The 26530-nt window shown below is 41.5% G+C and overlaps 1 long non-coding RNA gene across 1 annotated transcript; it reads right to left on the minus strand.

Annotated features, from left to right (window-relative positions):
* Window positions 1–1017: 1017 nt before the first annotated feature.
* Window positions 1018–26051, minus strand: LOC117547326. The gene is made up of 3 exons (XR_004569167.1): window positions 26001–26051; window positions 5401–5616; window positions 1018–3600 (listed from the first exon to the last, which is right to left on the minus strand). It is a non-coding gene; the product is annotated as an uncharacterized LOC117547326 (long non-coding RNA).
* Window positions 26052–26530: the final 479 nt, after the last annotated feature.

The raw sequence follows: 26530 nt of genomic DNA on the forward strand, positions 1-26530 counted from the left end.
AGAGTTGAGCTGCTGGAAGAACCAGCTCAACTGGCACGTATAAGTGCAGGGCAAGAGCAAGAGGTGGGTGAGAATTATCCCTTGAACTCAGTGGCGTTTTCTCCTGGAGGCCAAGGGAAGCCAGGCTTCCCCTGTTTTTTTGGATTGTAGTTATAATTTTAATAAATAAATAAAAACACTTAGTTTAGTTTCGGTAATTATTCTGCCGGCCCGTCTCTCCCCCATTCTCATTGAGTATTTTACAAAGAGTGAAACAGCGCCCCTCTAGATGTTATGGTGAAACAGTAGATTGCACTCTCTGTTGCAAGAGGAGGCCAGCCGAAATTGTCTTCCCTTGCCCCTTGGTGAAAACAAATTGAGAGATTGACCAATCAGATGAGGCTCACGTCATGCCTCACAATCCAATCAAATCGCATCAACTTCAGTTCGTACTGTATCACCACCCTTAAAAAGTAGCAAGCTACTGAAGCAAGTGCAATTATGGAGGGTGGAGATTTGGAGTATTTCATCAAAAATAATTGTACTAAACTTCCGCTACAGCAGCAACTACAAATACAATCTGATGACAGGCCAATGATCAAACTGGAGCTGTGTACAGAGAGGAAAAAAGGAGTGAATCGGACGTAAAAGTTTAAATAATAAACAGCGGATTTCTAACATTTGACATTTCATATGGCCGGACTGGGTCAGTTTCCAGGGCTGCATTTTAGTCCCAGTCCGCCCCTGACTACATGATGTGTCTTTGACTAACACATCGCTCATGGTTTGTTAATTCTTTAGCGCAATGAGCCTTTGTTCAGTGGCTTTACCATTTAATCATTTCTTTTTATATAAATAACGTCACTTTTGACCTTCTAGGAGCAGATTGACCTCGTGTGGATCAGAAACCTTGAAGATACTTCATAGACAGAGCTTCAGAATATAACATATTTTTTCTGTACAGTACTTTTTAAAGAAACTCAAAGTCTAGACAGCTGCTACAACTGCTTAGAGTTATGTGAAAGGAATGACACCATATATTGTGTGGCCAAATAACTTTAATATAATGTACATTATCAAAAAAAACTGGATTGAGCCACAGATTACTCAGGAGTTTGATCAATCAAATATTTAAGTGCAAATCATTTTTGTTCACCCTAGATATTTTTAAATATTACAAATCAAGCTTTGAGCAACAAACTGTGAAATATGTCAGTGTGGTTAACTTTCATTGGCCCTATAAAACATAGTTGCATGCACATTCATTGTAAATAAATCCCTTTTATTAATTTGACTTACTCCTAAAACATGTACCATCCATCCACGTGCAGCCAAGAACAGCCAGGTGAAAGGTATTTCATAAGTGGTTTGACTTTATTCCAAAGTGCTGTGTGTGAGCTAACGTTCAGTTTACTTTTGAAATGGATTCTGTTTTATTTCAGCACACTTTAACTTCAGACTGTATGGCAAAGCAAGGTGAAAATCAAACTTCAAAACATATCTTCTTCCCAGTGTTGGATTCACTTCACGAAAGGTTCATACAGCTTGAATGTTTGGAAGGTGGGTTATATTGAGTGCATTGATTATTCTTAAGAACTGTTTACTTCTATCTCTGTGCTCTCTGATACCAACCTGTAGGGGATAACAGATCATTATCAAAGACTCATAAATCACACATAAGGCCATTGATGTAATCAATCAAAGCTCAAGGACATTGAGGTCTGCTCTGTCCTGAACACTGAAAACTCAATTATTTAGGAGCTAATGGGTTAACACTCAGAAGGAAAAGCCTTTTTGTTCACGATTCAAAGGTTATTGTCATAACATATTACACAACTACGGTGTAGTTATGTAATGTATGAAACACTTAGATGGCAGGTTCCTCAACAGTGCATTACAAGACATAAAACAATAAATATAAGAAACTAAAATCTGTCCTAAACTGTCCTGTTTAGGACTATCAGCTCCTTGGTTTTGCTGACGTTGAGATGGAGGTTGTTCTCCTGGCACCAAGATATCAGGGTTCTGACCTCCTCTGTCAGCGTCTCGTCGCCGTCGGTGATCAGGAGGAGGGCGGTCTAGCGTCAGCAAACTTCACGACGTGTGAACAGGGAGTAGCATTATTTTGTGGTTTTGCCTAAATTCCTCACAAAACTTTATAATTTCATTAACACCCAAAGGTGGCAGTGAAGAGATACACCCAGACAGAGAGAGAGAGGAAGGAAGCAGGAAGGGAAAGGAAGCATAATTAAACATAAATAAATATGCCTTCATATAAACATGTAATAACTCATTTGATATCCACTGGCAGCAGTTTTCTTGACACCCCCGAGCTCTCTTATTCCCATTAATCCTCGGCCCTCAGCCCAGAAAACATATCCAGGATCCTTCAACTGCCATCTGCTCAGATTGGTTTAATAAAAGCAACACCATAAACTGTTAAGTGATGCCTTTTTTATGATTACGATGGGAGACTCTGTAATTATAGCTGCAGACAGCCCTCTGGTGGACTATCACCCTCGGCCTGGTTTTTTTCTTTTTTAATAAGTAGTACGTTGTAGCCCTTTCCAGTTCCTCTCTCATTCTGTTTTACAAGAGGGGAGAGCTGCTTGATCTCTATCCGCACTGAACAAAATGAAACGTTGACTTTAATTGAACACATTTCCCACAACTGTATTAGGTTCGTTGAAAGCAATAATATTAAGTTAAACCTGATTTGTTTTGCTTTCAACTAACCTAATACAGTAATGTGAAATGAATGGACATAATATATTTAATTAAAGTCAAAGTTTCAGTTTTTTGAGGGCAAAATGTAGGCCTAAAATGTACATTACTGTGCACTTTCTAAAGGTGAGATGATCTCCTCTAGCGTCTCAGTTTCCTGTAACAGTTCTCACATGTCGTGTTAAAGCCTCTCTGGTTCAGATGTGAGGGTGATGTGAAGTCGATCATACCATTCTTATAGTACATTATATACTGCCAGTGCTACATTCAGGCGAAATGTCAGGAGAAGTCAACGGTCCATCATTAACATTAACTCTGATCCAAAGACTGGATGCTGTGTCTCCATGGCACCCAGCAGAGACACACACAGAACCCAGCAACAAGTCAGGGTGAAGATGGATGCCAGGGTCATGGCGCTCACTGTCATACAGAGATACCGGTTGACCGAGGGGAGGAGGGAGGAGGGGGGGGGGGGGGGGCTGAGTCCAGGTCTGGGCTGCACACAGCTTTTGTATGTCTGTCTCATTTCACAATTCATCAGCCGAGCGTGACTGTCAGGGAGCTTCAGCCCCAGCGATCCATCAGGGCCTGTCAGAGCCATCACAGCTGAGAGATGAGGCCCAGCGTTCGGATTCCATTAGCCCCATCAGCCCTGTGCTGCCGAGCGGCCAGCCAGCCAGCTCCTTGTTTTGGACTCAGAGATAATAAAACTCTATCAGCCAATCAGGAACAGCTCCCGTCCCCCTCCAACCGCTGCCACTCCCTCATTTCCCCGGGGAAATGCTGCTGCATTAGAGCCACGGTGATGGACATTGCTTTTCTTTTCCCTTCAAATTAAATATTTCTGCTTCTTTTTGTGTGTCTTCTTCAACCTCACATCAGCTTCTTTTCTTGGGACTTGTGGAAAGAAAGAAAAATACATGATTTATTTTCATAAAAATCCTCAGTAAACTGTCTGCTGTTGTTGACTGTGTGGTGATGCCTCTTCATTGCATGATTTCATAGACATCATGTTGGTTATTCTGAACACATGTGGAACCATAGTGGTGGCATTTCAATAAGGGATCAGCTCACACTATATTCTGATGTTTGCAATCATATTATTTAACTGTGTCTTAAACAACTTAAAAGACTTATATGGTCAATGTGTCCGTATTTAGTTGTTCACAATGAGCAATGCTGACAATATAATCGTATTTAATCGCTCAATTGATTTATTGATGAATTGAACACAGTATTTGTATATGCAGTTGGTTAGCTAGTTCACTTTCATCAATGTTCTGTAAATTAAGAAAAGAAAAGAGTGGCGACCCCCTGCACTAACTCTGGGGCCCCCAGGTGTCACAGACTCCCTGATGCAGAACTCTCCCCTAAGGCAAATATTCAATGTATTTCTCAACAAAAAGCCTCTTGAACCATTTTTGAAGCTACACCCTCATATTTTGCTTTAATACCAAAAAGACAAGATATACGACCTTGCGATAATAGTGCATTAATAGTAGTGGTACTATTTCAAGTGCCGAAGGGTATGAAAAAAATATGAAATATGCCTTTTACAACTTGCAAAATATCCAACCAATTCTAGAAAAAGTCCAGTTTCACTCAACAATCTTATTGAAGACAATCTAAACTCACAATTCCAAATGACTTTGTCCAATATGTGACTTTGACCCCTTGTTCCTTTTCTTTGTATTGTGAATTGACAGGACATTGATCCAAGTCCGTATTTGCCCTCCCGTTTCTCCAACAATACCCCGGTGACAGAATGATGTCCTGTCACGCTGCCTTCTCTTTCTCAGCCAAGCTGCAGTATTTTCAAAGAAACTGTTTTTTTTTTAGTAGTTTGAGAAGATGAGCAATGTTGTCTCATCTCCAGCGTTGGCATCATCGCCTTTCTCCTTAATCCTTCAGGCAGTCAATTTGCAGCCAGCGAAGTGTGAGGCTTTATAATGATGGGTTATTGACCCGTTTGCTGTTTGTCAATGAGGACAGGGGCAAAGTGAAAGGACAGTTCCTGGTATTCCATGTGATATTCAGACGGAGCCTTTGAGCTGAGGGACATTAGGTCAAACATAGTTTGATTATTACAGCAATACAAATAACAGCAAATGTTTAGCAGCAGTAATGCTTTTTACAATTGATGTACAATTCTATCAACGTATCTTACATTTTGGCTAAATAAACTCTCCTAGCAATTTAGGTCATGGTGTTCATTTAGGGCATGCTTTTTTTAACCGCTAATTATTTGTGTTAACTGAAAATAATATGGATCAGCTTCTTTTTCTCACCACCCAAGCACATAAAACAGTTGTAACATAGCAGAGGAATGTCAGAAGGATCAAAAACAATTCCACATTAAAGACTCACAAAATATCCCTTTCAAAGGTTCCAGGGTAATGTCTTCTCTTTGCAAACATCACCAGGTACATTTGTTTACTACTACTATTGCATTCCCTCATTACAGTTTCTCATCCTCTTAACAGAATACAGTTTCATGTACAGAGCAGGGGATGGATTTCTACATACAAAGTCAAGGACACGATGACAGCTATTCAAAAAGAGAACTGTCGCAGCACCACAAAGGACCGATGCAAACACAATTCTGACATCTTCATAGGTCCTTTTTCTGTCTAATAAAATCACACATTTTGATTCATTTTAGGAGAAGAAAATGACATTTGGGGAATGATATCTTACCTTGAAAAAATGACATAATTCATCCTCCCTAGATGGCAACTTTCTTTTTCAGTTTCACTTTTTGTCCGTCTGTTTTTCTCTCTTTGTCTCTCTTTCCATCTCTCCATGAGGTGCTGGTGGTTATCTCTCTTGACATGAGGGAGGGGAAGCCTCAGGGCAGCGAGACAGGGATTCCTCTCCACGATTCCTGCAGCTCTCTCCATTCCCCTGCTGTCACTGGAGGGGGAAATAAGGGAGTTATAAAAGAATGCTGTCATGTCACTGTCACAAACACTGTATGGAACCGAGACGTCCGGCACCAGTGTGTGTCTGTGCGTTTGTGTGTGTGTCTGTGCGTTTGTGTGTGTGTGTGTGTGTGTGTATATTGTGGTAGCAAAAATAACCTGTATTTCATGCCAGGACAAATGTTTTATTTGACAGTGTCTATCTGCTATCTAGCATTATCCTAAATACATGTGTATTCTGCTTAATTTAGTGGGAATGCTGTTAACAGCATTCCCACTAAATGTTATTCTACGGACAAAAAGTGTATTATTCCGCCGGTATTTTGGCCCTCTTCTCCTCCCGCATTGAACATCGCAGAAACTCTGTTCAAACATCAAAACGTTCAGCTCGGTCGGGAATCGATGGCTATTACTTTTCTCATTCATAACTTTCATAATTCCAGAGATCCATCCCATAATACATCCCATTTTAACCATTGAAGTCAATGGAGGAAATCTTCAGACTTCAACAAATCTTCATGCGAATTCAACTGCTAACTGTTCATTCATACTTTCACTCAGAAACCTCATTCCAATTTTAAAATGTTACACATCTTTCTGACATTATTCGTTTAAAACCACTTTTAAATCTGATTCTTACTTTTAGAGATATTAACATTTGTTCAGACCTTGTTATAGAGGTTTTCTTCAGATTTTAACATTAACTAGAGTGCGTGATGTCACAGCTAGAGGGTAGAACATCTTGAAATGTAAAACTGCCATAATTCCCAAACCCTACATTCCTGAGACATCATTGTTCATGACAAACGTAGGAAAACATCTCATAGCTTGAAAAATGACAAATAATTAAGCAAAATAATTCAACAAAAGGCCTCTTGAGGGCATGAAGTGACAAAAACGTTCAACATTCCTCCATTGAAGCCCATTGTAATTTCAGGCAGATATTTCCTCACGGTAGCAACCGCACACCTTTAGTTAAACTGCCAAAAAGGCCACATTATTAACCCGAAACTACACAAAAATTACACTTCAGATACTCAACTTCCTTGACATGCTTCACATTTTGAAATGTCACAGATATCTGTTACGGTTCTTCCACAAAACGTTCACATGTAAGAGGTTTATCTCTCATTCAGAACAATGGAAACCTGTGATCTCTGGACGCCTCGTTAGCTGAAATAGAAACACCTGTGTCATGGAACACGATGATGTCATCGCTCCAGCTGACACGGTCAGAGCAGCAGACTTCAGATAAAGGGTAAGAATACTGTCAATGGCAGAGTCCAGTAATATCCCACACGGGGGGGAGGGGCTTGTCCCCGAGTCAATCCGTCAGGACTCGCTGCCTCGTCCTCCTCGGCGTTTCTCCTAGGCTCCGCCTCTCGTCACTCCTCCACTCTGCAACACTGATGCAGCGGGGGTGAGAGACAGACAAAGCCCTCAGTGGCGCAGACACAGACGCTCAACAGCAATAACACCACACAGACAAACAGCTGGGTTTGCCGGGTGACTTCCCTTTACTTAGCTGTTTTCAAGCGTTGTATGTGGTCTCCCCCAATCCGATTGCTCCCAGCGTCTCTGCCGTCTTTCCTCTGCTCTGCTTCCTGGTTTCCGCTTTCCTTTCTCTTCCTTTGTTCCTCCGTTTTCTCGTTCGTTCCTCTCCTTGCACCTCTTCCTGTCTTTTTCCTCCTGCTTCCTCTGATTGCTTAAAAGCAAAATACCGTTCACTATCGGCCAATGATGCGCCATGGGGGGTTTGTCCAGTCAGACGCAGCCGGTTTCAATAATGCCAATAAATGTCAATCCCAAGAAATAAACAAACAAGATTCAAAGGTAAAAAAAGGTTGTCATGCAACAATCACTCCATTAAAAACCAAACTTGAATAAATAATTAAAACATGCACATTTTTGGATTTCAGGCCAATAGAACACTGCCACTCCGACATTTACAATCATCGACAATACCAATATTCTCTTTTAGCCTTCTGTAGTTACAATGAAAGCACAACTTAATGTATTACTTATTCTGCGGACAATACAGAGGCAGGACTGACCTTTAAACATGCCATCAAATAAAGTATGAACATGAACAAGGTGATCGGAGTGTACCTCAATGATACTCAATCAAGGGGGCAAACATTATCCATCTTTTCAAGTACATTTCCTGTTGCAATAGTAAAGCAAGAATAATCCTTTCCATCTTAAAACTATCATAAGATGTCCATCCACTTTCCCACAGTAGGTTTCCTGGTTTTTACATCAAAATGGCTTTCTTGCTAGCAGCACAGAAACATTTTCTGATGGTGAACAGAGATGGGGTCGTTACTAAAAAAAAAGTAATATATTACATATTTCATATTACTTTAAAAAAAAAAGTAATGTATTACACTACTTCGTTACTCTCTACATAAAGTAACTCGTTACTTTACTCGTTACTTTACTCGTTACTTTACTCGCAGGGCCGGCCCGCCCCTCCCTGCAGGCAGATCACGCAGACTGCTAAAGTTTAAAATGTTCTCTTTAGTTCAGTTTCCATTGTCGCATAAGACTGATCCAGATCCTGAATGTTTTCCTATCTGACCATGGCTGTCCTCTCTCCTGCTATCTGTATATTTTGCGGTCTATCTCTGCTCACGCTGTTGCGTCGGCGTGTTCTCCTGCGTGTTGGCCATGTGTTGCACTGGAACCAGACACCGCAAAGACTTCAGCCGAGCACGTACGAACTGCGCATGCGTGAGTGGCAATAACTCTCCTTACCAGCAGGAGGCGGTAGTGTGTATTCGTCATTCAAAACAGGCAACAACCGGAAAACAGAGAAGAAGAACAGACTACGTGATATAAACAAACAACAAATAGCTGTGCGTTAGCTTCACCTTAGCATGTGTTCTTTGCAGGTGTTAGTTGAGGTTTGATTATGACTGATTTTAGTAAGTAACGAAGTAACGCGTGTCGGGGCAATGTTAGTAACTGTAGTGTGATTACTGAATTATAAAAGTAGCGCGTTACACCACTCCGTCACCGACAAAAGTAATAGTATTACAGTAACGCGTTACTTTGTACCGCGTTACACCCAACTCGGATGGTGAAGCACCCAAATATAAAGATTCAAATTTAAATGGAATGTCTATCTGAAAAACTTTTGATAAAACTCCATGAACCTCCTGCCAGAAAAGGATTCAATGATGTGCAAGACCAGAATATAAGGCATTCACGCTGTACAAATATATACACCATAAATCATAATTATCAATGCAGTTATATGGGAACATATTTTGGTACCACTTTACAATAAGATTAGCCTTATAAAGGATTCATAAAGGGTTTATAATTAGGTTATTAATTAGGTTGTAAACACATTATTAATCATTAAGAACCATTTATAAACCAGTTCTAACATAATTTTCATATATCAACAGAGGCTCACTATTTGGCAAGATGACTAAGCCTTATATTGGCTACATCCTTGGTATCTGTTGTTCACTGAGTTGATTGTCCCCCTTCCATCTTGATGTTTCTTGGCATCTCTTTATGACCATTTATTTACGAGTTACTAACTAATTATTTATAAAGTGTTCACAACCTAATTAATAAATCAATTACAAACTATTCGTAAACCCTTTATAAGGGTAGTCTTATTGTAAAGTGGTACCCATATTTTTTAAGAGACACTCCACACATTACTGGTGCCAGAGTTAAACCTTTTTAAACTGTTACCTCTTGTTCTAACAGCATGCCTCTTTTTCCTTCAAGGCCCAACACTTTGTTTAATGAAAAGGTAATAAGCCTCAGCATTGCTCCATCTTCCCTCACCTGTGTGCACACAGTCGCGGTGACCTTTGAAACTCCTGGAGTTGTTAACGGCCCGCCCACACGGCGGCGTGAATTGAAGCTCCAACGCTTCTTCCCATTCACTTTGAATGGGGTGACGTCACGCTTTGCCGAACTGCATTGTGGTTCCGTGGCTTCGCTTTGCTCGCGTTGCTCGCTTCAAAAGTAGAGCAATGTTCAACTTTTGAAGCTTCGACGGCAGCGTCAGCCAATCAAATCACGAGCTTGTGTGTCCGGGGCGGGAGATTCATGTGATTGGTTGTTGGTCGAGTTTCAGACACGCCCGCCGGCAAGCTTCAACGCACGCCAGAGATGGGGACTCGAGTTTGTGACTCGGACTCGATTCGCACTTAAGTCGCACACACAGAGATTTCAGACTTGACTTGGACTCCTGCTCAAAAGACTTCGGACTCGACTTGGACTCGTGTTTTGGGACTCGGGAACAATCATTGTGTTTTCTATTTTTGGCGTATTAAAGGTGGGGTAGGTAAGTTTGAGAAACCGGCTCGAGATCGCTAAAATTTGAAAATACACAACCGGAGAAAATCTGCCACTTCCTCACAGAGCCCCTCCTCCAACACACACGAACGCGCACATGACCAATGAGGGCACGAGATAAGTTTGTGCCCCGATGGGAGGCTGACAGGCAGGTAGGCCATCCAGTTACTTTAGCCGGGCCGGCTATCGGGATGTTAAGAGCATTCCATGGAATATAACAAAAGTGTATCTCGAGCCGGTTTCTCAAACTTACCTACCCCACCTTTAACATTAACATTAACATCATGGTAACACCATGGCGACCGGCGGCACACCTGCAGCTGTACCGCTTGTAATTAGGTTCAACTATAACAACTTCGAACAAAACGCCGGCGGCACCAACAGAAGGAGCGCACACTGCAAAGTCTGCAATATTAAAATCGAGGATGCTGGTGCAACAACGTCAAATGTCATCAGGCACTTGAAAACTCACCCGGAGAGGTCAGTCACATTAACGCATATGGACGGTTAGCAAACATGTTTAGCTCAGCATCAGCTATGTAATGTTAACTTAGCTTGCTACTAGCTTTGTAACTGAATATTTGAAAAGATGAGTGAATGTTTGCTTGTCACACTTGTTTGCGTTGAGTGGTGTTGACATCCAACTCTTGACATGACATGAAAAAGGTCGGTAACGTTAATTACGTTCCGCTGCCACCATCTACTGGCTAACGTTAAACGTAGAGAAATACATAGTTACATATATAAATACATCTGTCGGTTTATAGGCAGGTTACAGGTTTATTGTTGACCACGTAACGTTAATGTTACAGGTTTATCAGGTTACCATTACACTGGGTTTGAGTGAGAGGATAGAGGAATATGTTTATTTATAGTGGACTTAAAATATGTCATTAGAGACCCAGTGTAATTAAACAATACGGTTGCAGAGGTCAAATTTTAACATTTTTGTCCACTGGCCAAATGGCTAGCCTAGTGAATGTTGAAATGTTACCAGCCACTCAATAGATTGCCATTGTTATTTGTGGCTGGTGCGTGCAACATACAGTACCAGCTACTTGCATGATTTACCAGCATCTGGCTGGTAAATGGTGTTAATGGTAGATCTCTCTTTTGGAACAGGTCATGTTTTAATATCACCAGTTCAGTATATTTCAGATAATATTGCAGCAATAGTTTTTTAGTTGCAAATGGCACAGAACAAATGTTCACTTTTAAGTACTTTTAACACAGTTTCCCTGCGGGGGATTAATAAAGTATTTGTGATACTGATTTCTGATTCTGAAGTGTTTTGCTTATAAGTTGTTTGCATTTAGCTAAACTGTGATGTTTGTCCTCATATTGCATTGCAATAGCCTGTTTAAAGTGATCATATAACAAACAACTAATCAGTACTGATACTGTATGCTAATAGATATAGGAGTGATAATAATACAGTAAATGCTTTGAATGTCTTAGATATAGCTGTGCAGTATTCTTAACAGACTGGATAGCAGCAGACAATAGAAGGCTTATTACAACCAGAAGAGACATGAGACTTTTATTTTTTAGAGACTTGAGACTTGACTTGGACTCGTGACCAAAGACTTGAGACTTGATCAAGTCTCACCCCACAAAGACTTGAGACTTGACTTGGACTCGTGACCAAAGACTTGAGACTTGACTTGGACTTGCAAAAAAAGACTTGTGAACATCTCTGACGCACGCTGCCGTGTGGACGCTGCGTTACTTAGAGCAGCTGACTTTCCTCTGCATGGCCGCACTCAGCCATATGCCTGATGACTTTCTGACATATAGGAAGTTCTTCATCTGCGAAAGGGCCGCCTGTGTTGCTATGCACCTTGAATTTGTAATTCCCTCCCTGTCACCTTGACTTACACCTCCCCATCCCTCCATTTGCAGATTGTCTAATGACCATGTACAGGAGGAACTGTTTCATGTAAATGGGTTTTTGCACTGAGCTTAGATGCTGGACTGGTATCCATCAGCGGCGGGAAACCTTACTGAGGAAGGAACAGCAAATTCAATCAGTGGCTGAGGCAGCGGCGGGGGGGTTGGGGTCTGTCTGGAGGGGACATTCGCTTACCTTGGCTCCTGTGATCTATCAGCAATCCAAGGCTTATCTTGCTCAACCTACCAGCAACGTGTCCACATCTCCTGTGTCCTGCGCTGGTGACATACTCCTCTTTGATCTCTTCAAAAGAAACCCTTAACATACCCCGCTATGCAGAGATACAAATATTATTTTTGTATGTAGAGCAAAAATGTACAAGTCCATTCCAAACTAGTTTCCAAAAGAGTTCAATGAAAATAAATATATTTTAAATTGAATAAACAGGATGTTAAATGAGTGTTCATGCAGTACTGCAGGGATCAACAACTACATTTGTCCAAGGGTCAACATTTATCCAATAGACACTTTCGCAGGCCAGCAATTTCTAGGGAGGGTTCTAGTGGAGCACGCTAAGGCACTGCGGAGCACATAAAGCTTAGCAGACTCGTCACGCTAACGAAGGATCACTTCTAGGCTACTGTCCCGCAGCTTCTGCCTCTCTGTTGGACTCTGTTGGGGGGGGGGGGGGGGGTGCATGTACTGTGTATGTCACGAGACGTTGTAAAAAAAAAAAATGAGTGCAGTACAGTGTAAAGCCCCCTTATCGACGGTCCGGTCTGGGGTCCTGCTCACTGACTTGGAGCAGCTGTGATCAGCTGTGATCAGCTCCAAACAGAACAGCATGGTTATGAAACACACTCTGGGATGTCGGACGTCACCTTGGGCTGACTTTGTTTTTGGATCGATTGCTGCACATGACTTCATATTTTAATTGAGCACCAACGTGACCTCTATCACCCCATTGAAAATGCCAACAGCAACCAAAGCAAGGAGAAATAAATAAATTGGGCCAAGGTTATGGGAAAAATAAAGTGTATTTAGTAAATTCAGAATGTCAAGAGAGAAAAAGAGAACTAAGAGAAAGTGTTCTTCCTAGCCGTGATTTCCAGTAATAAAATATTGATGTGTGCAATGCCATTGAGCTTTGACAGCTGAAGTTGGTTTTCTTGTCAAACAAGGTTTGCAGTGTCTTTTCCTCTAAAGCTGAACATAAAAGCCTAGAGTCGGTATAAGCTGCAGTGCGCAAAGAAGATGTGCTGGTTTATGCATTATTACTGCCAGGACAGAGAGAGAGCTTGTTATTTCTGCAACATGTGTGACTTCCCTCAGGACCCGCTGTAATAACTACTGATGATGAATGCGTTTGGGGATTGAAATGTACGAAGCCCTGGAGGGTTCATAGAGAGAAAAATAAATAAAACGTGGCCACGCTTTAAATACAACGAGGCCACGCTTTAAGTACAACGAGGCCACACTTTATTAACTCGTTAGAAGCGTTACGCGGCCGGAAGCAGGATTTGATATTTACACTATTCATTCATGAAGTATGACGCTGCGCTGTCAGCACGCGTCTCCATGTTTGTGATTGGTCAAATGTTGGTAACCCCGTCCCTTTCACATGAACGTGCTCTCAGCCGGACAGAGAAACCCTGGTTGATTTACTGAGTTGATAACCAGCTTCGTATAGGACCGCTTAGCGACATCGCGTTTGTTAGGGTCAGTTAAGCCGGGTAAATAAAACATATCCAGGGTCTGTTGAACTGGCTTCGTCGTACAGGGCACTGGAGGCAGTAACGTGTAACTCAGCAGAATCTGAGAAGAGCAGCACCAGCTGCAAAGAGCTGTGCCTTTTACTGTGCCTTTTACTTCACTGCGTTTTCCTTCATTAGAACAGCTGAATAGAGATCGAGGCTGCTACGTTTATCTACACACATCGAACTACCAGAGTAGTTAAAATTCCATATTACTCGTTTTATGAAGGAGATGTCCTGTCACCAGGGCGCATGATGTGTGTGTGTGTGTGTTTGTGCTCAGCTCCGTTCTGTGTGTTGGTGTGTGTCCGACACCACCGGCATTTGTTTTCAAATTACCACGAACAGTAATTTACACAAATCTGGTTCTCCATAGTTATATGTGTATTCCCAAGTGAAAGAAATTAGTTTAATCTTAATCTCGATGTAGTGCTATAGTCCTGCCGGAGTGCACCGGAACGAACGACAATATCATAAACAAAGGCACACACACACACACACAACACACACACACACACACACACACACACACACACACACACACACACACACACACACACACACACACACACACACACACACACACACACACACACACACACACACACACACACACACACACACACACACACACACACACACACACACACACACACACACACACACACACACACACACACACACACACACACACACACACACACACACACACACACACACACACACACACACACACACACAACACACACACACACCACACACACACACACACACACACACACACACACACACACACACACACCACACACACACACACACACACACACACTAAATAAAACGAGGCCACGCTTTGTTAACTTGTGCGCACGAGTTAATAAAGCGAGAAAGTAAAACGTGGCCACGTTTTATTTATTTTTCTCTCTATGAACCCTCCAGGGCTCCGTAGAAATGCATCCTCGACAACTGATGGAAAAACTCAATTCTAAACCCTTATTTTCCCTCTTTTTGGTTTCAGAGCTATTTCAAGTCCTTTAAAGATCAAATGCAAAGCTTCCAAATATGCTACATTTTTATAGAAATGTTGTTTTTAAGACTGCCTGTATTTTTTATTTTATTTAAATCGAGATAATACACCCAAAAAAAAGCTTTTTATTGATCCAAAACTCGACCCAAAGCCGTCTGAATTTCTGACATGTAATTCCCAGCAGCGCGTGACGTAATAGTGGCCAAACAGTCTCTGGACCAAATATCCCGACTCGGCAGTCTCAATCACATGTTTTTCGAAAAAAAAACTGAATTAACATGGGTTATTGTTGAGCTTTTTGTTGTACGAACGGTGCGGGATCTGGGAGAGTTTTACATGCATTTCCCAAAGACCAAATCATCCGCAAAAAATGGATTTTTTTAGTGAATCGTGTTGGATGGCAACCGACAAAATGGAGCAAGTTGTGTTCTGACCACTTCGCGTGTGATGCATACGACATTGATCCTGCTATCATGAAGTCTGTTGGTGGAGAAGCATTAATAGCACGTCGGAGGCTGAAACCCGGAGCCGTCCCCTCCATATTTCAGCACAAGAAACCACTGAAAGAACGAAAGAGCCGGGCGATGCAGAAACGCCAAAGAATTGAGGTAAACAACTTTTGATTAGATTTCAAAGCGCACGGAGCACAGCAGATAACGGAATTGCAGTTTTATTGCTTATAGAGGTGGGCACCATTAGATTCTGTGTCTTTACGATCATAAACAATGTGTTGGATGTGGAGCTAGGATAAGTAATAAGGGCGCTAGGAGTGATAGGTTAGCATTTTTAGCTCGGGGCTAATTCACTGTTAGCATTGTAGTTTATCTGCAGCTCATTCATCGCTCCTCCACTCATAACGGAAAATGTCGAACGTCCTACAGTCGGTGATGCAGACTTCTTCTCCCATCTCTTCCTTCACTTTCCCATAGTTGTGGCAGCACTTGTTTTCTCGGCTTGTAGGCATGGTCTGGCAGTTTCCACATCTACACCAATTCTCAGCACCCTCGGCCTCTTCCTCAGATGGCGAACTTGAATCATCGCCATCAGCACTTTCATCGGTGATATCAGGTGACGTTTCCTTGTATTTCCTCTTCGACATCAGAGGCTCGTATAGATATGGTTGGATGTCGACAACATACTCCAGATATTGGGTGGCCTCCAACTCAGAATCAGACATGATAGACGAAACTAAGTTGTACTATCGGCGGAAGCCGCTGCGAGCATTTTTCGCTCGGGGCTAATTCAGAGGCTCACTCAGAGCGCCTGGACTTTATTTTTCTAAACCTCTCTAAAAAGGTCAAATTTCACTTGTTTTGCATCAATCTTGATACAGGGTACTTATTATATGTTATAGTTTGGATTCCTAAAGCTTTTAGTCTATAGTCTACTCAGAATCAGACATGATAGACGAAACTAGTTGTACTATCGGCGGAAGCCGCTGTGATTGATAAGCCAGGTGGAAATATGTTTGGCACATCTGACGTCACGCGCCGCCATCTTGCGGAGGAGCGGCGGAGAAAATAAATCGTCGGACTTGGTGTTGGGGGTTGAACAAAATTAATATTGCGCATTGCCAGACTCATATTATCTCCGATTTTAATACTGCAATATCTTAGATAGTGTTGTAGCTATATGATTTTGATTGTACTGGCAATTATACAAAAAGCTTTGCATTTGATCTTTAATGAATTTGTGCAATTACAAATGTCAAGAAATTGAGTAAAGAATTACCGCAATTTTCCATAGTTTTTTATTTTCCCTCTGCGTTTTTAATCCGTGCTAAAGGGCATATAATTTGCATACAGTGCATGCACACTTAAATATGACATAGATATCAGAAGCTCATTATTATGCCCTTTTAATTGCTCTGCCCTTGAACTGTGTCTTTAGTCCTTGTAAGGTAGATAATGTCAGCGGTCATTATGTTCATATTCTCATGAATACAACCTGTAGGCCTATACGGTATAATGGCTCATTTGGCACTCCTTTACCCCATTCAGTGAACGTTGTGTTGGTTAGAACTGTAATATATCTGGCATATTGTGAGCAATGCCAGCTGAATCCTGAGGAGAATGTGGATTTGGATTAGATTTTACATCTGTTTGTATTGTTCCTGTTGTTATTACAGTCAGCCCAATGTGGAGTTAATACTAATATAGTAATACTTTATTTTAACACAAAGAGTTGTGGCTTCTATCATATTTTACCAGACTCAGAGCTCACAGTGGATCTAACTTAACAAATGTGTTATACATTCTAATTTTCTACACCTGAACTCTCCAGTAACCTTTTAAAAAATATTTCTCATTGCCAATCCCAAATGGCATAGTTCCAGTGGGTTATTTGAAGTTATTAATTCATTGTACCATTATCAGGCTTTCACACAGCTTTAATTATGGGGACACGTCCACCGGATAATAACACCAGACCAGGAACAAGCTCCATTCAGCGGCTGAATGTGGCCACATGGTGAGCTCGGTGAATAAGGACTGAAACGCACACACTGAAATTAATTAAAGCAGCTATTGTACATTTTTACATTTGTGCAGTGAAAGTGAACAAAGGTTGATCAAATGTTGAAATCTAATAGAAAGAAAGTTTAAATGTTCAATTGTTCATGTGTAGCAGTGGTTCATTTAGACTGTATGACTGGTGCCTAATAGTTAGTGTGAATGCTGTGCAACAGCATTCCACTATAGTTCTTTGAATCTTTAATCCCCTTATTCTTATTTCAGCCAATACTTTGGCTCTCCATAACTTCAGCCTACTTTCAGCTACAGAAACCATTCTAATATGAAACTATTCAGCCTTTTCAGCAATTGATGGGAAACTTTCAACTTTTTCAAAATATTTCATACTTTTTGAAATATTCAGCTTTTTTAACTCTTTTTTTAACATGGAACTCAATGGGAGGAGCCTTAAAATCCTCTTTTAACTACACCTTACGCCAAATGCTTCTCCTTCCACATACTTTCAGCTAGAGCAGGCATCCTCAAAGTCCGGACTCCGGTCCTGATCCGGACCGAACCACAACTGTCTCTGGACTCTGAGCAAATTATACTTTTCATATGTATTATCTGTATTATCTGTGTTAGCTTTGAGACATCGACACAACGCAACGAGTCAAAATTCTCTGCTATGTCCACTGCAAACAGCGCTCTGCATGTCCGACTGTTCCACTGTCTGTGTGTGTCTGTCAACGCATTGGTCCAATCACATTCAGCATCCCGTCAGCGTTTTTTCCCCCCACCAACAGTCTGCGAATCAGAGGCACTTCGTGGAATGCGGGTGGGAAAAATGCGTGTCTCGTCTCTTTCTCGTCAGAGCGAGAGTTTACAAAAAAAAAAGTCAGAGCGAGAGTTAACAGCTCATCTAGTTGCATCTGTACTGTAGCTAGTAGCCTAGTTTCACCTACCGGGGTGGCAACTGCCACCCTAAAAATAGGCCTTGCCACCCCAGTTGGCAGCTTTGTTTTGAAAGAAAAGTTGTGGCTCATCGGACATTTATGAGAGAAAGGCTCTAATGTCCGAGTGCAAGTGAATGCAGCACAAGATGTCAAGTCTTGTAACCCCTCCCCCGGCCTTGGCGCGAGCGTGGACATATGATTGGCGGCGATTTCATTTGAACGGGACGGAGCAAAACGTGAAGCATTCGGACCCAAGCACTGAAGGAATGAGGTATTTGCGGTCTACACTGACAGAGAAGAGACTGTCAGTTTGGCTGTACTCAGCATTGAATCAAAACGCACTACAGCTGTTGATCTTAATACGTTTGTGAGGCGTTTTGCTGAACAAGATGGTAATCGCCGCATTCAGCTGTAATAGACATGTCAACTTGATGCTCTGCTCACGGATGAGCATACAAAACTATTAAGATGATGACCTTACGTGTAAATATATTTTTTTCTTTGAGGGGGTCTGCCCCCAAAAAACAGTTTTAAGTCCTGAGAAAGTCAAATAAGACGGTGTTTAAAACTACACTGCCCAGCCAAAAAAAAGTAACCACTTTGATTTAACTAGGCCAGTAGGTAAGGACTTTCCACTGGATAATAACTGAAGTATAAAAGAATGCATGACTGAATTGATGGAGACCATGTTGAAGGCAAACAAAAAGAGGAAATAACAGGTAAAATCAAGCAAATCCCCCTCTCAGATTCCACAGCAACCAGAAGAACATAAATACTGGCTGGTGATTTGATTCATCAGCTTTGTGATGGAATAGAAAATGCACAGTGCATTTCCTTAGCTGTGGGTGAGTCCACTGACACCACTGACAATGCTCAGTTGCTGGTGTTTGTGAGTTTTTATGATGAGGCAAAGGGGGAGTTTGTTGAAGATGTGTTGGGCCTGACGAACCTCAGTGGACACACAAGGGGGTGGGGGGGGGGGGGGGGGCAAGACATTTATAAAGCACTAATGGGAATGCTGAATGAAAGAGGGTGCAGCTGCCTTTATTCCTAACTGTGCAGCTCTTACACTGCGTCTCTGAGGGGTCAAGCACAGACACAATAACAATGAAAACTGCTGCATACAGATTATTTTAGTTTTTGCAACCTCGTGTTAAGAATCTTGTTGCAATTGTTTAAAAGTTTGAATGACCGTAATAAACGGACCTTTGTCTTATTGAAACATTTATTTTGGATAAAAGAGTAAAGAGGCTTTCTTCAGATTTTAACATTAATGTGTATTGCGCAGCTCGTTAAGTCTAGAGTGCTCTGATCCAACACACTCTCACTCCCTAAACGTCCAGGAGCGACGCTTGGTCAGGGTCCCGTGGCGTGCAGTTGTGACGCGCCGAGGCTCCTTCAGCTTCATAAACGGACACAAAAAGCTTTCAACTGATTGCAATGTATTCCCATCGGCGGCGGTATTTGACGCTCATGGAAGCACCGCACCCGTTTATGTCGGCAGCTCTTAAAGGCAATGTGAGCGTCCATTCCCATTGGATAACGGAGAATTGTACACCCGGAAGTAAGTATTCTCCTTACTGTCGATTGACTTGACAGTGATATCTCCACTACTCATCAACTCAAAAACACCAGATTACCTTTGTTAATTAAACGACATTGAGGTTTAAATTGTGTGCAATGCTTTTGTGTTTTTCCCCTTTCTGAGAAACAACTTGTTTTCTCTGAAATGTGGAGCGCCAAAGAGACTACACTACCCACAATCCCCAGCTATTGTTGTGACGACGCCTGTCCGCTTTGCGACAAACCCCGTGATTAATCTTCTATTTCTGAGAAAAAGTCAGCTGAAATGGTGGCATAGTTGCCACTGCTTTACGTATCGACAGCATGTTTGAACGTATTTGCAGCAGTAAATGTGGCTGTCTGGCCACTGACGTTGCCATAACAACACCTGAATTTAAATATGCAACCTCTTTTTGTGACAGATTTTTGCAAGAAATTATAATTCTTCTGATTGATATTCCTATTAACAGCTACTTTCTATGTGAACATTATGAGATGGACAGCCAGAGAGAATAAATGAAAAACAGTTATGAAATACTATATGACAACACAAGAATACAGTTTGAATGGGGAGTGATTTGTAAAATATCCATAAAGAAAAATCTGTGTACAGTTGTGTTTCATATGGCTGTTGAGAGATGTATCCATAGATCTCTTAATGTTGCTCTCAAAGTGCACCAGATTGATGCTTTTAACTTCAATATTTAAAAACAAATCTTCCTGGGGGAGCATGCCCCCGGACTCCCCTAGAGGAGTTGAGGACCCCCCTAGAGGATGTTAGGTCCACGGTATTTACATGCTTATTTATACAATATGTGTGCTTATACTAACATCATAAGACCAAAGTTGGTTCCGTGTTGTGTGTAGTGAGAATGCGCTAGAGCGAGGGGGCCCCCCAAGCCAAAGCTCGCTTAGGGCCCCCCCCCATCCAAACTGCACGCCACGGGACCCTGACCAAGCGTCGCTCCTGGACGCTTAGGGAGTGAGTCTTTTGTCTGATCTCAAAACAGAGTGGAGGAGTGCTTGAAATTCTCCCAATTTTTATTTTTTAAACTTGCCATAATTCCCAAACCCTACACTCCTCAGACATAATTTTTCATGATCAACGGTTGGAAAATAAAAACAAATTAAACAAAAACATTCAACAAAATGCCTCTTGAGGGCATGAAGTGACAAACACTTTCAACATGTCTCCATTAAGATCAATTGTAAATCTTTCCTCACAGCACCAGCTGCAAACCTTTAGTTAATCTGCCAGAAATGCCACATTATTGACCCAAAAGTACAAAAAAAATCACACATAGACACTCCCCACGGTCCTGAGATGGAGTATTGACATTTCACCGATATCTACTACGGTTCTTCAACAAAACGTTCACATGTAAGAGCTTTATCTCTCACTCAGATCAATGGAAAAGCTCCCCTCTGACTGATTACTGCACATCACCATGGACACACCTTTGATTTCTGGACTCCAGGGCAGTTGTTATGATAACACCTCGTTAGCTCAAACACAAACACCTGTGTGATGTGTGTAATAACTATTAATTGTACTAGTTTGTTGTCTACTCTTGTGCTTAGTGAATACTAGAGAAGACCATTGTCTCTGTGTTAACTGATTATTGTGTAGAATTCTGCTGAGTATTAAACAATTGCCTGAGTGTGAGGGTATTAAAATAAATTGGTCTGTAAGTCAGAGATGTGCAACTATTTTTAAAATGTTGTTTTACATTTTTTTTATAAATTATTATGGGAAGTGCCCTTTTTCTCACTTGAGCTCCTGCCCCCCAAAATGTATGTGCACGTCCCTGAATTCCAGTATCAGCGGGAAAAAGCAAGGGTAACATTTTTCCCTGCAGAAGATATGTAAAGCTGCTTATCATTAACGGGCAATACAGCAAGACAGCCCTGCTGACCCCAGAAGCCCCCTGTAACATGCTGGACTCTGGTATGAAGTGAGAGCTTGTTTCTGGTGGGATTTGGGAGGGGGGTTATGATGTATAGCTACAATAGATTTCAAAACCACACCTAATATGAAGGATTTTGTACAGTTTTATTATCAGGCCCAAACATTCATGTTCATGTTATATATCTTAATTAAATGTATTATGTCAACAGATTTTACATAACTGTATTAGATCAGTTAATAATAGTAGTTAATAATATAATATTATACTATAGTTTGAATAATACTTTTAATTAAAGTCAACGTTTCTGTTTTTTCAGTGCATGGAGCTTTCAGAAAAATACAACATTTGCAGCATTTGGTTTAATATCAGGCCCTAAGTACAACTCTTCACAGTATTAGTGTTTTTCAACAGTGCTTGGTCCCATCGCTGGGTGCTGAGAAATCTACAACAATGGCATTGCTGTTGACAGGTCATACCTTTTTGACACAAGATAATTCTGCATTGTCATGGCAGCGTGTATGCCTTTAGCGCTGAGGCCTTGAATCTCCCCCATTCAGCTAGAAGCCGTTCTGCTAACTCAGTGAAAACAGCCAGCCTTGACCCAGGCTTTGCAATGAGCACACCGGCACAACTCTGCACATCAGCACTTACCTTCTGATCTACAAAACCAAGGTTAGCATCTCATTGGGAAGCTCTGTGATTTATCAGAATATAGCAGGATCCAGTGGGAGGTCAGAAGGAACTCAGATGCTGTGTTTGAACTTTAAACACAGACACATGCATTCATTAAGTTTGGCTCCTTTCAAAGGATGTAAAGATAATAATAATAATACATTTGATTTATATAGCACACTTTAAAGACAAACGTCATCTCATAGATAGTCTCTTGAGGTTCCACTTCTGGCATTAAAAGGTGTTTCTAATGGAGACTGATCTGGTTTGCTCTTTTATCCAGCACTCACTTTGCTTCCATTGAAAAGAAAAAAAGTATGCATGTGTGCAAGTCCCTGTTATTTTCCATTTAAGAAGCCTTTCTGTGTTTGTCTAGTCAATTCTTGTTTGCTGAGTTAATTAATATGAAGCGATAGGTGGGAGTGGAAGGAGAGACATGGATTATTTGGGATCCATTTTGCATTATAGCAAATATTTTACAAATATTTGAGGACGACAAGTTGCATTTAGTTGCATCTTTTTTTGTTTGTTTTTCAAATGAATATGCTCTTCTTTGAGCTTGTGATGGAATAATGCAATCTGTAAAATAAACGTGGGCGTTTGGGGACTTAATTTACATTGAGCATTCTGGTCATTACAGCACTCAAGGACATGATTCTGGTGTATTTGCAAGAATTGTGTGTATAAAGACAGTCTTTCAAGGAACTAGCATAAAGAGAAAGACATTCAAAAGTGTTGTTTTATTTTATCCAGCAAAACTAAAATAAAGAATCCATGCTCCAGGACAACATATGTAATAAGTCTATTTTTTTTTCAATTTGTAATAAAGATTAGGATCGCTACATTTATACCAATATTTGCCACATCATTTTCCATCTCCATGTGTTCATTTGACAGAGAGTAAAAGGGGACATTGTATCTTCATAACAAGGTGTTTTAGAAGGACTGCAGTGATATTTGACAAACGCTTTACTAGCCTGCTCTTTTTCTAAAACTAATGGCGCTTTACTGCTTCAAGATCCCTTTAACCACAGGAAAGAGACATGTATTAGAGCAAATTACCACAATTTGTACTCAATAACTGAGTTTATGAATGGTGACCAAATCTCTTTTCTTTGTAAAGTGTTAGGGTCTGTTGTTACACTTGTTTAATTGGTTCCAAGTCTCTGGCTTGTGTGGCAAATGCAATGTGAGTGCCATCATCATAAACATTAAAGTGGAGATAGTGTGTGTCTCTGCAGTCACTCATGTTAGCTGGGATCATTTGTTTCTGTCAGGATAAGTCCCCCTCCCCGGTCTCTGACTCCTGGGTCAGCATGATGGACCCCCCCCCCCCTTACTGACAGAGCATGTTCTAAAGGACAGCTTTACTCAGTCTGACTGCTTATTAATATAAGCTTTAATAGTTACAAGCAGTAATCAATCTGTTCACTGTGGGAGTGCTAGCATAGCTCCATATACTTCTATTGCTGTCTGAGAGCTTAGTGTTCATTTCCCCTGTCAATGCAAACCCTGTAATTACAACCACCATACATTAGGCCCTGAGTTTAAAAAAGGTTGGATTGCACTTTAATACAGCCATTGCTAAGCTATCATCAGTGCTATCTGCATGTGTTGATGTGTATACATAAATGCCTGCAAATGAAGGGGATTGCTTCAGATCAATTCAGGAGTGGAGGTGAAAAGTAAAGTTGATGCTCAGCTAGAGTGCTGTGGATCAATGAGGTGATGACAGGAAACTGGTAGCAGCGCTGTTATGTAGCAGACTGGTCATTATGTGTCTGTGTAACATCAGGGGGGGGGTTGTTAAAGGTGGAATGTGCCTTTAATGTCAAGTCTGCTCAACAGACCTCAAAGTCTTGCCTTATATGGTTATGCTTTAAACCTGTCAATTAGAAAAAAATCACTAAATCATATTCATATTATCGCTGTCAACTAACCGGATGATTGCTGTGAGTGGCGCCCTAAACCTCGAATTAAATTCCAACCTCGAAAGACAGCGCTGTTATTGTTCTGTACATTGAGTTATATCTGTCAAGAGGTTTGGATATGGCAGCTGATTGAAGGATTGAACATTGCTTTCAACATTTACCTTGGCCTGTTAAACACAAAGCAGCACTTCTACAACAAAAAACCCAGAACAGAGTCAACCACCTCAACCAACCTCAGAAGCAAAATCCTCACAGGAAGGAAAGCCATTTGATGACGAGGGGAGGCTGGAAATAGGTAAGAAAAACTGAAGTAAATGCAGATGAGAAACACTGCACATCAGACGACACTGACAAAGTAGAGCTCACTTTACTCAGGCAGTGATGTGAAGACGATTAGGAGACTTCAGAAGAGGAGCAGCGGCTCACAGACCATCACTGACTGTCTCTGTGCTCAAACTCACTGAATATGGACTGATAGAAACACATTATTTATTTCTGTTTGATTTGACACTTCAGTGCCATAATAGGTTTAAGTGAAAACATTATATCTTATGGTTAAAAAATAAATCTAGAGCTGCCACAGCCACTTGAGAAGGTATCTTTAAATAGGTCAGGATGTCCAGTTGGCCCAAAGTCTTTTAAGGCTGATTTTAAGGAACTCTTGTTCAGTGAGGTTCATTCATTTCAAAGCCGTTAATACTAAATGAGCTTTCGCTTGTATTTTGAGAATGACGAAGTATGGGACAGGCTGCCTGGTCTCCACCATGTCTCCAGACTGACATGCTGTATCTCAACAGCTATCCCGTGTGGATGGCATTACCATAGTAACTATACCACTCACCTAACCTTGCATAGTCTGTATCCCTATGTTCTTGTATACACCCTTATTCAATTTCTATTCAATCCAGTGGCGGCGCCAGAGATTTTCTCTAGGGGGTGCTGTGGGGTAGCTTGACGTTTCATAGAGGGTGCTCAAACATTAAGGGTTTCCCATTAATGCACCAGAGCTACTACAGTTGAATTTTCTACTGCTACACTCCTGCCGCATATAGGTGTAAGCAGGGGTAAAGTGCTATTTTTACAAGTGGGGAGTGGACCTCACCTCCTCTAGTGGGGTTCGGGGACATGCTCCCCCGCAAAGATTTTTTTTTTTTAAATATTGAAGTTAAAAGCATCAATCTGGTGCACTTTCAGAGCAAAATGAAGAGATCTATGGATACATCTCTCAACACCCATATGAAACAGGACTGTAAACAGATTTTCTATTTCTTTATAGATATTTTACAAATCATTCCCCTTTTAAAACAAACCGTTTGAGATCCACTGAGATAACTAGACTAAAGTTAACTATCTAAACACAGAGTCCTTTACTTCACCTGAACTGAGGTTATCTGAGACTCTCAGTCTGACAGGAGAGAGTTCTCCCTCCTTAGCTTGGCTAGCTAGCACCAGATGCTAACCACAACGATCTCCGGTAGATACCCACCGGTGCGCGAGCTCTCTCTCTCGCTCGCTCGCGCACACACACACAAAATGGCTCGTGCCACACACAACACACACACACACACACACACACACACACACACACACACACACACACACACACACACACACACAAACACACACACAACACACACAACACACACACACACACACACACACACACACACACACACACACAACACACACACCACACACACACACACACACACACACACACACACACACCACACACACACACACACACACACACACACACACACACACACACACACACACACACACACACCACACACACACACACACACACACACACACACACACACACACACACACACACACACACACGCAGAGCTTGAATGAAACACAGAGACCCAGAAGTAAGCTACTTGTACTCACGAGGCCTATTATGTGCAGAATCCCTCTCGCTTTCAGGTGGTTTTGATTGAGTGTCCACACATGGACGTTTAAGGACTAAAAAACGATAAATGTTTCACTTTGCTGTTAGCAAATCATTTGGCGCTCTAGCTAACAGGAAGTCACTAAAGTGTCACAAAGTAATTTAGCCTATAGACTGGCGAAGTCACGCCCATCTACTTCCGGTCCATGGGACCTTATTTCGGAAAAATAATGTATTGAAGTCAATGGAGAGAGAAAGATTATCTTTCGATCCCGTTTGAATTGTGCCATGAATTACGCATATGATGTTTGTCAATTTTAAAAAATATGAAAAATGAACTGCGCGGAAAACGCGGAGAGCTGAGGCCCTCTGGGCGGGGCCCCCTCGGCAAGGCGGGGCCCCATGCAGCCTGCGTGATTGGCCTGTAGGGAGGGGCGGCCCTGAGCCTTTGCACTGAAGTTGCTTACATATGATGTTAAAGGCATGCAGTTCTGCACAGTGCAGTCTATAATCAGTTGATTTTATTCCA

The sequence above is a fragment of the Gymnodraco acuticeps genome, unplaced genomic scaffold (assembly GCF_902827175.1).
Source record: "Gymnodraco acuticeps unplaced genomic scaffold, fGymAcu1.1, whole genome shotgun sequence".
In the NCBI taxonomy this organism is placed as follows: domain Eukaryota; kingdom Metazoa; phylum Chordata; class Actinopteri; order Perciformes; family Bathydraconidae; genus Gymnodraco; species Gymnodraco acuticeps.